The sequence below is a fragment of the Bubalus kerabau genome, chromosome 23 (assembly GCF_029407905.1).
Source record: "Bubalus kerabau isolate K-KA32 ecotype Philippines breed swamp buffalo chromosome 23, PCC_UOA_SB_1v2, whole genome shotgun sequence".
NCBI classification, from domain to species: Eukaryota; Metazoa; Chordata; class Mammalia; order Artiodactyla; family Bovidae; genus Bubalus; species Bubalus kerabau.
Genome location: NC_073646.1, coordinates 21666411 through 21678404, shown reverse-complemented (window position 1 = coordinate 21678404; position 11994 = coordinate 21666411). Strand labels below are relative to the sequence as shown.

Sequence of the window (11994 nt, the reverse complement as noted above, 5' to 3'; positions counted from 1 at the left end):
AGCATTACATCCTCTAGTGTATCTCCTTATCTATTAAACAGAGCCAGGTGGTGATGACTTGTGTCATTACTTTTCTCTCTCTTTTTTAATTTGATTTTATTTTATTGAAGTATGTGTGTACAGTACAGTGATTCAATTATTCATATATATATATATATTTTCATGTTCTTTTCCCTTGTAAGTTATTACAAAATATAGTTTCCTGTGCTATGTAGTAGGTCCTTGTTGATTATCTGTTTTATATATAGTAGTGTGTATCTGTTAATCCTGACCTCCTAATTTATCCCTCCCCCACCCTTTCTCCTTTAGTAATAACCATGAGTTTGTTTTTCTGTCTGTGGGTTTATTTATTTCTGTTTTGTAGATAAATTCATTTGTATCTTTTTTTTTTTACATTCCACATGTAAGTGATATCATATGATATTTGTCTTTCCCTGTCTGGCTTACTTCACTTAGTATGATAATCTCTAGGTCCATCCATGTTGCTACAAATGGCATTATTTCATTGTTTTTAATGACCAATAGTTCAATATAGTGTATTTTAAATAGCTATTGTAAATAGTGCTACAGTGAACATTGGGGGTGTATCTCTTCATGGTATTAGTTTTCTATTGCTGTGTAACTAATTACTACCAACTCAGTGGCTTAAAACAGTATCTGTTTATTATCTCACAGTTCTGTGGAGTCAAAGAGAACTTAGCTGGATTCTCTGTTTCAGTTCTCCCAAGGCTTCAATCAAGGTGTTAGCCAGGCTAGACTCTCATCCGGAAGCCCTGGGGAAGAAACCACATCCAGGGCCATTTGCCATGTTGGTAGGATTCTGTGATAGTGGTTGTAGGACTTAGGTTCCAGTTTCCTGGCTGGCTGTTGGCCACTCTCAAGTCCTTATATTGGTCCCTTTTATAGTCAAAGTCAATGATATGTATCTTTCTCATCGTTTGAATCTCTTGTACTTACTCTTCTGCTGTCAACTTGAGAAAACTCTGAGCTTTTAAAGCTCATATGATTGTATTAGGCTCACTGGATAATCTCCCTTCTGATGGAACTCAAAGTCAACTGATAAGTTACCTTAATTAAATCTAAAAAATGCTTTTTGCCACATAAGGCAACATAATCACAGGCATATTTTTGCATCATATTCATAGTCCCGGAGATTTGAGCAGGAAATCATGGGAACATCTTAGACTTCTGCCTACCTCATCTATAATCCCTTGAATTTTAGAATGTTTTGCCTTCACCTTTCCTTGGAGGAGGCAGGAAAGCTGATATCTTGATGCTTGATTTGGAGGAAATCTCTCACTAGGGCAAAGCATCCAAGAATGCTTGAAGGAGGTGAGATTAAGAGTCAGAAGGATGAATAATTAGTCTTGGATAAAGGATAGACATTTTATTTGCTTATCCAGTCATGTTTATTGAGAATCCCTCAGTGCCCAGGATCTAGCAGTGAACAGAATAGACATAGTCCTTGCCTTGTGGAGCTGATGGTCTGGTGGGTGATGAAGTTTCCCCAAAGAGAAGTATGGGGTTCAGTGAGAGGAGGGAAATAAAGGCTAGCATGTCATCTAAGGGTGATGAGGGCAGGGGTTCAGGTAAATTTTTACCTGTGAGGAATGGAAAAGACACCATCTCCTAGGTGAGGTAGAGCTCAAACAATTATAGGCTGGTCTCGAGAACATTAAGCTCTCTAAGGATCTTGAGTCTCCTCTCATGCCCCATGGATCACCAGGAAATTATCTTGGTTAATTTGCTTAGCCTGGAAGCCACTAACATGAGTATAGAAATGCCTACTCGGGCAGGAACTTAAATAAATGAAACAGCCTGAGTGTGAACAAAAGAATAGGGCATGAATAATGGCAAATGGTGACTGGCCAGTGGCCTCAATGTCAGAGGGTAAGAGGGAGTGCTGGGGTTCCCACACACTGGAGTATAGACACCTGTCTATGGGGGTTGCCAAGATCCACTCCAGCTGATTGTGCCATCAGGGACAAATCATCAGATCTTCAGACTGACAAAATTCAGACAATTTTGTGGGATATCTCAGATTTTAAAAATTTAAGTAATTTTTTAAAATGTAAGGATCTGCAGATGTTTGGGGCACAGGGCCAGCCCTCAGGCATCTACTTGTGACATCCGATAGAGTTGTCCTCAGTGAGTTATGTTTGGCTGCTCCATCATCAGCCTTAACTGAGAAGCGCAGGTGGCCTCTGTGGCCCAGGGTCCCATTCTGAAGTTCTGCATCATAAATGCCTTTGTGTTTTCAATAGAGGAATCCTTGTGTCCTTGAGATTTCTCTGCTTTCCCCTCTTCCGTCGTGACTACGGGAACAATCGCACTGCCCTCTCTGCCATACATGTTTTCACTTCCAGTTATTGTTCTTCTGGTGTCCAGTGTCTGCCTTTCCCTCCTCATGGTCTCATTAACTGAGGCAGCTGTCCGAGCTTCTGTTCCATTTTCTAGTAACCTGCTCTCTGACTCTGGGCTGAGAACCTAACTGCTTTATTTACCTTGGTATCTATAGTGCCTGGGACATGGCAGGCATGAATCTCTCTGTGAGCACATTTTCCTGGGTAAGCATTCTTAAATTCTAAATAAATATTTGAATGTTGAATGAATGATGTGTTGGCCATCTTTTTTTTTTTGGTTGACTCAAGAAATGAACATATGTGAAAATGATTCTGTACATTAAGACAGTATCATTGAGAACTCAACCCTCAGTGTCTGTTAAAAAATTAGGATGAACAACCATCCTCATTTGCCCAGGAATGAGGAGGTTCTTGAGATGTAGAACCTTCAGTTTTTAAACTGGGATGGAGGAGTTTCTCAAGACATGAAACTTTCATTGCTGTAAGAGTGACTGTCCTGGGGAAGCACTGTTGGTCACCCTCCTCTAAAGCAGACAAACAAAAAAACCCCAAACACCACCAAAGGAATACAAGATTCTCTTAAAGCTCAAAAAATGGGAAAAGACCAATTCTCCTTCTAAACCAGGATGTTTTCTTTTATCTGCTGATGAGAGGTTTGAAAGTCTCAGGTTTCCCTCTTTGCCTTGACCTCTAAGAAGGCCCAAAGTAAGTTCTCTGAATAAGGTCAGTAGCATCTGTCAGTCTAGGCTGTCTGAGATAATTGTTTCATTGCCTCTGCTTTGTTTTTTTTTTTAATCCTTTTTCTCTTCAAAAGTGTTCACGTGGCATAAATTGCACCCAGAATTACATTAAATAACTGTTGCCAAGCGAACATGAGAGAACACCTACGTCTTTGGCTTTTTTGCTTCTCTTCAATTGGCTATTATTTCATTCCATGTGTGTATTATTTCAGGGGTTGGCAAACTATGGCCTGTGGGTCAAATTTGGGACCACTGCATCTTTTGGTAAATAAACTTTTATCGGGGAGGATAACAGCCATACGTATTAATCTACGTATTGTCCATGGCTGTCTTCAAGTTACCAGGGCAGAGTTGAGTAGTTGTGATGGACACTGTGTGGCCCATAAAGACTAAAATATTTGCTCTTTGTCAAGTTTGTCCCTCTCTCCATTATGTCACAAACTGTAAACCCTTTTGAAAAGATTGCTATAGAATTTCAAATTATACATATATATCTGTATAATTTGTTTTCAAATGTAGTTTCAAAGTTTATATATATGTATGTGTATATATATATGTTCTGTTTACAAAAGTTATATATGCTTATTATAAAAATGTTAACATCACAGAAGTACGTAATGATGACAGTAACCATCCTTTGTAAAACAGTTTTATTTGTTTATCTATTGGCTGTGCTGGGTCTTCGTTGCTGCACAGGCGTTCTCTAGTTGCGGTGAGTGGAGGCTAGTTTCTAGTTGTAGTGCTCAGGCTTCTCCGGGCGGTGGCTTCTCTTGTTGCTGAGCACAGGCTCTAAGGGGGACGGGGTTCAGTAGTTGCGGTTCCCAGGTTCTAGAGCACGGCTCAACAGCTGTGACACACGCCTTTGTTGCTCCGTGGCATGTGGAATCTTCCCAGATCAGGGATCGAATCCGGGTCTCCTGTATTGGCAGGTGAATTCTTTACCACTGAACCACCAAGGAAGCCCAGTAACCATCCTTTTTAAACTTCAATTCCTATTGGTGGCCTCAGTTAGCTAGTAATATAGATTGCTCCTGATTCCTTCTGGTTCATAAACTAATCTATCTATATATATTATATATAATCTATATTAAAATAATAGTGAAAAAGACATAAATCTCTCTGTGAGCACATTTTCCTGGGTGAGCGTTCTTAAATTCTCCATCAGCAGCATTTTCCACCCATGTCTCCACTGACACATTCGCAGACACTCTCACTCATTGTCTCCAATATCTTCCCTCATTGATCTAGTTTAATCAAAAGCCCTTTCTAACTTGTCTTCAGAACAGCATCATTACAAATTCTAATTATTTCTGGTACCTCTCATTATGATAATTATTCTTTTTTATCAGTACTAATTACTGGTCCTTTAAAACATCTCTCAGAACCAGTGAGGATGTCAGTTGCCTGACGACTGTCACTTAGCTTCTAAACCATCAGGCTAAGCATTCGGGACACAGCTTCAGCTGATCATCCACTTGCTTCTGAGATGTCCTCAGGACCAGAGCCTTGACAGCACGGCCCTGATTGCATCACTCACCCTCAGAACTCCAAGTCTTCAAGGGCATCTGCCATCACCCAGCATCATAGACCCACACTGCTTTCTTCATACTGATTGCACCAGCTTCTCCTCTTTCCCGTCACTTCCCTCCCCAAACATTGCCTCTGTGCTCCCTAGAATCCCCAGTTTGTAACCAGGAGGCATCCCTATATTTTCAAGTTCTCCCCCAAACATTTTCCTTTTGTTTCTTGCCTTGCCTTAAGCCAGAGTTCTGCAAGCCTCTGGGCAGACTTCCCAAGTTAGGTTGCTTTTCTCTCTTAACACATGAACCCCAGGGCTCCCCTTTGCCAATCCCCAAACATTTTCCCTTTCCAAAAATGCCCAGAATCTTTCAAGTGAAGCCATCAGATTATAGTGCCAGCTGCTTCTCCTCAAAGTGGTCATCTGCTTTCTTCCCAATCATTAGAGACTCTAGTGCCTAAAGGGCCACTCTCTTATTCCCACCCTGTTCTCATCATTTTTGGTGATTTCAGCATTTACACAGATATCATCCAACCTTTTAATGTCCCCTTTGCTTGGCCTTCCCATCGCCTTGTTGTTGATGGTAACTGTACAGTCTCTTAAATGTGAATTTCAAGTTTCCCCCTTTTTGACCCATATGTCCTCTCCTATTCTAATACTTCCACTTGAAACATTTTCCTAACTCAGTGAGACTTTTAGTTCAGTCCTGTCCAACAGAAAACTAAAGAAAGCCACATATGTCACTTAAAAATTTCCAGTAGCCACATTGAAGTGAAGTGAAGTGAAGTTGCTCAGTCGTGTCTGACTCTTTGCGACCCCATGGACTGTAGCCCACCAGGTTCCTCCATCCATGGAATTTTCTAGGCAAGAGTATTGGAGTGGGTTGCCATTTCCTTCTCCAGGGGATCTTCCCAACCCAGGGATCAAACCCGGGTCTCCTGCATTGTGGGCAGATGCTTTACTGTCTGAATCACCAGGGAATAAAGACATATAAATAGTTAAATTAATTTAAGTATTTTTATTTAACCAAATAGATGCAAAATATGATCATTATATTTTGAGGAACAATAGAAATAGTGACAGACTTTATTTTCTCTGGCTCCAAAATCACTGTGGATGGTGACTGCAGGCGTGAAATTAAAAGACACCTGCTCCTTGGAAGAAAAACTATGACAAACCTAGATCACATGTTAAAAAGCAGAGACATTACTTTGCCAACAAAGGTCCATATAGTCAAAGATACGGTTTTTCCAATAGTCATGTATGGATGTGAGAGGTGGACCATAAAGATGTCTGAGCACTGAAGAACTGATGCTTTTAAACTGTGGTGTTGGAGAAGACTCTTGAGAGTCCCTTGGATTGCAAGGAGATCAAACCAGTTAATCCTAAAGGAAATCAATCCCGAATATTTATTGGAAGGACTGATGCTGAAGCTGAAGCTTTAATACTTTGGCCACCTGATGTGACAAGCTGACTCAGTAGAAAAGGCCCTGATGCTGGGAAAGATTGAAGGCAGGAGGAGAAGGGGATGACAGAGGATGAGATGGTTGGATGGCATCACTGACTCAATAGACGTGAGTTTGCGCAAGCTCCAGGAGATAGTGAAGGACAGGTAAGCCTGGCATGCTGCAGTCCATGGGATCACAAAGAGTCGGACATGACTGAGACAATAACAATCACAATTATCGTTATCATTGTAACCAACAGAAACATTATTATTGAGATATTTCACATTCTATTTTTTCTTCCTTTTAAAAAACTACTTATTTATTTATTGAGTTGTACTGAGTCTTTGTTGCAACATATGGGATTTTTAGTTGTGGTATTTGGGATCTTTAGTTGCAGTATGTGGGATCTAGTTCCCTGACCAGACTTCAAACCTGGACCTCCTGCAATGGGAGTACATAGTCTTAGCTACTGGACCACCAGGGAAGTCCCACATTCTATTTTTCATACTCTTTGAAATATGTGTGCTTTATAATTACTGTATGTATCAATTTCAACTAGATGCATTTCAAGCATTTGATAGCCACATGTGGCTATCATATTGGACAAAGCATCTCTAGTCCATTGACCTAAATCCTGTCTCTTGAATGTCCTTCTATTCAAGAGATGCAGATTCCATTTCCCATTACTATCAGCACACTTTTTCAAACATCCTCCACTGTCCTTTTATCTGTTCATCTAGAAAAAAACTCATCATTGGTTGGACCAAACCATCAGTCTTCATGTGTGGAATTGAATACTGCAGGAGAAAAATCACACATCTGGGTTGCCTTGCTTAATGTTAGTTTCAGAACCACAGATCTCAAGTGGTCATATAACCTTCCCCAGAAACCTCATCACATGTTCTTTGTGAAAGTGAAAGTCGCTCAGTCATGTCCGAATCTTTGTGACCGCATGGACCCTACAGACCATGGAATTCTTCAGGCCAGAATACTGGAGTAGGTAGCCTTTCCCTTCTCCAGGGGATCTTCCCAACCCAGGGATCGAACCCAGATCTCTCGCATTGCAGGTGGATTCTTTACCAGCTGAGCCATAGGGAAGCCCAAGAATACTGGTGTGGGTAGCCTATCCCTTCTCCAGCAGATCTTCCCAACCCAGGAATCGAACTTGGGTCTCCTTCTTTGCAGGAGGATTCTTTACCAATCGATCTATCAGGGAATCCCCATGTTCTTCATGGCATTTGTTTAACTGCTCTCTGAGACTGTCATTTCAAATGTTTTTTATCTCTTAGCTCCCCTCTTCCTCACCACTTCTCACTCTCAGCAGACGCCCAGCTTCACTATCCACTAACAGGCATCACAAATGAAATAGGTCCAAAGTGGAACCCCACATGCACTTCAGGTGATGGCACCATGCTCAAGCCCTGAATCTAGGAGTCAGGTTGCTTTCCTCACTTACAATTCACCAACATGTCCTATCGGCCAAAAGTAATCTAAGATCTGTCCCTTTGTCCTTGAGTTTATAACTACCACCTCAATCTAGCCAGCATCACTTCTTGCCTGGACTTCAGTGACAGCTAACTGGCTTCCTTCTTTTCATTCTTTCACCTCACAGTCCCTTTTCTACTCAGCAGTCAGAGCATCTTTAAGAACATAAACTGGAGAGTATGGCTCCCTTTCTTGCAACTCCTTGTTTCCATGGCTACAAAGGTCCTACACGATGGCCCTTGCTCACTTCTTCAATGAAATCTTTGATTGCTTTTCTCCCCACTCCCCACTTTATACTCGTGCTGGCTTCTGTCTTGATTCTGGAACATGACAAGCTTTTTCTTGCCTTCTGCCTTTGGCAGTGCTCTTCCCTCTGCCCGGAAATATCTTTCCCTAGTGTTTCTCATGATTGACTCCTTTTCTCCTTTTGGTTTTTAGAGATATCTTCTCAAAGAAGATTTAAAGCCCCATGTAGAGCCCTCCTCTCTTCTCCCCCATTGGTTATTCTCTTGTCAGGGCTCCTGTTATTTCCCTCATGGAACTTATGGTCTGAAATTACCTGATTTATCTCCTCATTTACTTCTTTTTTTTTTTTAATTTTATTTTTAAACTTTACATAATTGTATTAGTTTTGCCAAATATCAAAATGAATCCGCCACAGGTATACATGTGTTCCCCATCCTGAACCCTCCTCCCTCCTCCCTCCCCATTCCATCTCATTTACTTCTTTATTAACTGTTTACCCACTAGAAATAAGCACCATGCTGGTATGGATGTTTTCATGTTTAGCGCTGTGTTCCTTAAGCCTGGTGCAGTAGCCAACACATAGCAAACTCAATAAATATTAGTTGAATAAATGAATTAACAGTTAAGGAACTGGATGTTTCAGTATATCCGGGCTCCTCTCATTACTGTGAAATGCACAGAATCACAAGATTGAACTTAACAGCCCCAGCAAGATCATTAACCTCCGATCTGGGTCACCAAGATTGACAAAGAGCCCTTTCCCCCGCCCTTGATAGGGATCATGTCTATAAATACTGCTGGGTGTTTAAGCTCTTTGAATGTGGTAAAACAGCAAGTCTAAATAGGCTGCTTTCCTGACAGTGTTGGGTCAACAGAATATATTATCCCAGAGAGGCAGATGGGGTTGAAGCCTCAGGGCTACATCAGTTCGAGAGCTCAAGTGATGTTCATCACCCAGGCTGTACAAATAGGCTGTGACCTAGGGGTAGTTCTGAGAACTTATCATATATTCACAAATCATGCTGGCTTTTGTGTGGAGGATGGATTGAAATAAGCAAGAAGGAATATGGAGTATCCGTTAAAAGTCTTTGACTTGCAAGTGACAGAAATTCAACCCAAATTGGTTCCAGCAATAAAAGAACATATTAACTCATGGAAACGAAAATGGCTGGGGGTGTTTGGCTTCAGTTATAGGTGGGTTCCCCTGGAGAAGGGCATGGCAACGCACTCCAGTATTCTTGCCTGGAGAACCCCATGGACAGAGGAGCCTGGTGGGCTACAGTCCATGGGGTCACAAGAGTCGGACACAACTTAGCGACTCAACCACCACCACCACCATAGGTGGGTTCAGGGGCTCAAAACTACCACTAGTCAGGATTTGGAGCTTAATTACCTCTTCTCTGGAGCATGGTCTGGATTTAATTTCATGCTTCCAAAGAACAGAGTATGGACGGTGGAAACTAAACAAGGCAACTTTAAGCAGAAAAAGCCTGGTAAACATCATGTTGGCCAAGTGATCAAAGTCAACATGGCCAGTGACAAGTCATTTTGACAACATGTACATTCTGCTGTGCTGTATTGGGAAGGGCACTTCACTTCTGGGATATTTTCCTTGAAGCCCATGACTCCAGTCTAATCATAAGAAAAACATCAGAGAAACCCAAATAAAGAGAAATTCCACAAAATACCTGACCAGTACTCTAAAACTCTCAACGCTGTGAAAAACAAACAAACAAAAAAGACTAAGAAACCATCACAGACTAGAGGAACCTAAGGAGAAGTGACAGCTAAATATAATGTGGTCTCCTGGATGGAATCCTGGAACAGAAAATGTCATTAATGGAAAAGCTGGTGAAATCTGAATGGTCTGGACTTCAGTTAATAGTGATGTCCAAATGTTGTTTTCTTAGCTGTGATAAATATAGTTGGTGATGTAAGAAGTTAACATTAGGGGAAACTGAGTGAAGGGTATACGGCAGCTCTCTGTTCTGTCTTTGCAGTTTTTCTGTAAATCTGAAATTGTTCTAAAATAAAAAGTTTGTTATATCCTTGGTGTTTAGGAAAATGAGTTAAAAACATGTCTTCACAAAAACTGGCACATGGATGTTTTTAACAGCTTTATTCGTAATTGCCAAAACTTGGAAGCAACCAAGCTGTCCTTCTGTAGGTGAATGGATGGTGGTCCATCCAGACAATGGGCTATCATTCAGTGCTAAAAATAAATGACATATCAAGCCACAAAAAGACACAAAGGAAACTTAATGCATATTACCAAGCGAAAGAAGCCAATCTGAAAAGTCTACCCAATGCATGATTCCAGCTATACAGCACTTTGGATAAAGCAAAGCTTGTTGTGCACTCACTCAGGCATGTGCGACTCTGCAAAGCTATGGAGACATTAAAAAGGTGAGTGGTTATCAGGTGTTCAGAGGAAGAGAGGAATAGATAGACAGAACACAGAGGATTTTTAGGACAGTGAAATTACTCTCTGTGATACTGTGCTGCTGCTGCTGCTAAGTCGCTTCAGTCGTGTCCGACTCTGTGCAACCCCATAGACGGCAGCCCACCAGGCTCCGCCGTCCCTGGGATTCTCCAGGCAAGAACACTGGAGTGGGTTGCCATTTCCTTCTCCAATGCATGAAAGTGAAAAGTGAAAGTGAAGTCGCTCAGTCATGTCCGACTCTTAGTGACCCCATGGACTGCAGCCCACCAGGCTCCTCCATCCATGGGATTTTCCAGGCAAGAGTACTGGAGTGGGGTGCCATTGCCTTCTCCACTGCAATACTGTAATGATGTGTAATGATGGCTATATGTCATTACACATTTGTTCATACCCACAGAATGTACAATATCAAACATGAACCCTAAGTAAACACTATGGACTTTCAGTGATAAATGTGATGTTATAGCCTCATTGATTATCACAAATGTATCTGGTGTGGGATGTGGATAGTCAGGGTGGCTGTATTTTAATGTGAAGCTGCTGCTGCTGCTAAGTCGCTTCAGTCGTGTCCGACTCTGTGCGACCCCATAGATGGCAGCCCACCAGGCTCCCCCGTCCCTGGGACTCTCCAGGCAAGAACACTGGAGTGGGTTGCCATTTCCTTCTGTGAAGAGGCAGGGGTTATAAGAGAACTCTGTGTACTTTCTACTCAATTTTACTATGAACCAAAAACTGCTCAAAAAAAAAATCTATTTAAAAAATTCAGTACAGTTCATGGCTCAGTCATGTCTGACTCTTTGTGACCCCATGGACTGCAGCACGCCAGGCTTCCCTGTCCACCACCAAATCCCAGAGCTTGCTCAAACTCATGTCCATCGAGTCGGTGATGCCATCCAACCATCTCATCCTCTGTTGTCCCTTTCTCCTCCTGCCTTCAATCTTGCACAGTATCAGAGTCTTTTCCAATGAGTCAGTTCTCTGCATCAAGTGGCCAAAGTATTTTAGTAATTAAAAAAACCAATCAGCAGGACCCAGTTTCTATTTCTGAGTTCCCTTTTCCTTGCTGTCAGCTCTTCCCATGAAGAGAATCACTCCATTTTGACTGGGAAAATGTGAATATTTACCTGTTGTCCAGCATAACTGGGGCTTCCCTGGTGGCTCAGATGGTAAAGAATCCACCTGCAATGCAGGAGATGTGGGTTCGATCCCTGGGTAGGGAAGATCTGGAGTGGCAACCCACTCCAGTATTCTTGCCTGGAGCTTCCCTGTGGAAGAGGAGCCTGGCAGGCTATCGTCCATGGGGTTGCAAAGAGTTGGACACAACTTAAAGACTAAGCACCAGCATAATTATTAACAGCATCTCCTTTTACTTTCAAAAGTGTCCAGGTTTGGGTGATAAACTATGTAGTCACCCAACTCTGCATGGACCCCAGCAGCTCTGGGACTTTATTCTCTCAGCTTTAAGGTCAAGAGACAGAAGAGGTTCTTGTTTCTCAGAGGCCTGGCTGAGGTTCCAGCCCTGAGTCTGACTGGCCCTGCTCGTGTGAAGTGACCATCCTTGAAGCAACAGTCCGGTTTGGGGAGTCTTGGGCGCTCAGTGGCCAAGTCCTGGCCACATGCCCACCGCGGGCTCCAGGTCTGGATGCCTCTACCCAGTGTGCCTGAGACAGAGGGAGAGCTCATTCCTCAGGCTGAGTTGGAAGTGCAGTGGATAACAGGCAGGTAAAAACATAGATGTCAATCAGGTGGG

The 11994-nt window shown here is 42.2% G+C and overlaps 1 long non-coding RNA gene across 1 annotated transcript in view; it reads right to left on the bottom strand.

Moving 5' to 3' along the window:
- Positions 1-3823: 3823 nt before the first annotated feature.
- LOC129637759 (uncharacterized) overlaps positions 3824-11994 on the bottom strand; it is a 41072-nt gene continuing 32901 nt past the window's right edge. The window contains exon 3 of the long non-coding RNA XR_008707567.1: positions 3824-4020. This is a non-coding gene — a long non-coding RNA (uncharacterized LOC129637759). The remainder of the gene's footprint in view (positions 4021-11994) is intronic.